Here is a 2,321-nt window from a genome sequence, read left to right on the forward strand (position 1 = left end):
GATTGGTTACACATTAAATAAACGGTTATAATGTACTGATTTCCATCCTCAATCAATGTCAAGGCAACATTATCCTCACCTTTTTCCATGCATGCCACCGTACATTTACTCACACACTCTAATTTGTTAAAAGTACTGTGAACAGTTGCTTGCAGCATATGCACAAGGAACATTAGAGGCGTTGTGTGTCTATTTACTACAAATGTTCCGTTTCTGTTTCCAGTCTTGCCCTGCAGTGCTCTGGCAGAGACTCATTTTTTGGTTGTTTACATTTACTTAGTTCCCATGGCCATTTGAGTGAGTGGCTGGTGAAAACTCTGCTCTGAACCATTTGTTGATGAAGTTAAAAAGCCTCAGTTTGCATGGAGGGAGAGGAGCTTTAGTGGTGGGGACGGTGAACACAAAAAAAGCATTATGCTGAGCAAATGCTGAGCTAAACATTGATTTTTTTTTTTTTAACAAGTCTGACATCACTGATTCATTTGAATAATGAACCTGCAGTGTTTAGAGCATCTTTCTACACATGCTGAAAAATACAAATGGTCAAAATGTCTATTCAGTTCAGGACTATTAATCCAAGTAGAAAGAAGACTTTGACCTAAAACTTTCATTTTTCACTATTATTCCTGCTGAAATTCTTCTGCTAAATGGGGTTTTGAAGACTGGAGTCATTAGCTCGCACCTTTTGAATGGGGTTCTGCTCTGAACTTTAGTGGACGCCTTTTAGAGGCAACACCAACAACAGGAGTGATGTTTCGCTTTTTGAAAGAGCATTCTTCTTTTAAGAATGTAGCCTAGCTGCCGTCAGGTCGTCAGAGGGTCAATCAGAATCATTGACCGCTGCTTCACCGTTTCATTAGTCCTGGAGCTGGACAGGGCCACGCAGGGGCTCGAGCTGGGGACCATACAGAGTTCACGCGGACTGCGGGAGTCGCGAGCCCATTGTTCCAGCGGTTTCTCCCTCTACGAGATGATTGTTGTGCAAAGCCAATGGCCAGTCCGAAATTAAAGGGGCTGAGAGCGAGAAAATGGGCACATTTTTTCAGATATGATGGGTTGTTTTTCTTCGTTTTCCCTTCGTTGAATCACCTCTCCAACTTCAATTTGAAAATATAAATATGGGTATTGATTGTTTTTTAATTGTGTATTTAATTCATTCATTTGCATGTAGACCACGTTCTTTCTGCTGCAGCTCTCTGCCAGACATAATCAGTCATGTCGTATACACATTTTATTACTTTTTTTTTTATTATAAAATTAATTGAAATCAATTCTAGTCTCATCCCAGGTTGGGTTTGTCATATAAAGCCATTCAAATGTGTCTATTCTCTCTGGGGTCGTTTCACTTTTTCATCTTAGACAGGCTGACCGCCGGCTCACCCCTCCGCCCCCGGCCTTCTGCCGGGTCAAAGCCGAGCTGAGCGCAGCTTTAACCCGGTTTAGACATTAACTTCGACCTCAAGCCCCTTCATGGGAACTCGCATGCACCGTCACGGACTGACCGGTCACTATGCGAGCACGTGGACACTGCGATCTCTGACCACAGTGTTTTGAAAATACAGTTAAAATCAAAACAATTCAATAAAACATCATTTAATTTAATATTGTGGAATATTATAATGTTTTATGCCCAAAGTTACTCAATATTTGCACACACATTACTTAATAATTATTCATTATTATAACGTAATTTACAGTAATCGTGATTTAGAATTATTTTCTCACCATAACATAAACAAAAGAATACTTTGGAGTAGGATGCACATTTAGAATGTGAAATTATGAACATAACAAAACATACAGGTTACTAAATGTGAGCAGCTGTGTAAGAAAGAAAAATGTCCTGACTCGCTTTATTTAGAAAAATAAAATAATAAATTTGATCTATTTTCTATTTTTCCTTTCGAGTGACAACCTAACATTAAGACGTACACACGCGTGTACCAATAAAGCCCAAACTAGGCGTTTTATATGAAATAAAGATCTTTGCAACATATAAATCCTGCGCCATGCACTGTGTTTTAACCAGTCAAATGAAATGCGATGAGGTTGTTTAAAAGATTGATGTCCCGGTTTTAATCTGCCGAGCACTTCTAGAACAGAGCGTCCAGCTGCGACTATAATGATAATAAAAAAAAGACTTTCTCTTTGTCATAAAACTGTTGCTATATCGTCCTGTGTCTGCTCGCCTCTGTTTATAGGCCGCATAAAGGAGGGAGCCTCGCTTTTATCAGAGGGAGCTGTAACCTTAGTGCCATAACTCTTCATAACTCGCACATTATTTACATAAACACACACAAAGCGCGCTCCATCTGTGTGTA

Source organism: Microchirus variegatus, assembly GCF_963457635.1.
Source record: "Microchirus variegatus genome assembly, chromosome: 11".
Classification (NCBI taxonomy): Eukaryota; Metazoa; Chordata; class Actinopteri; order Pleuronectiformes; family Soleidae; genus Microchirus; species Microchirus variegatus.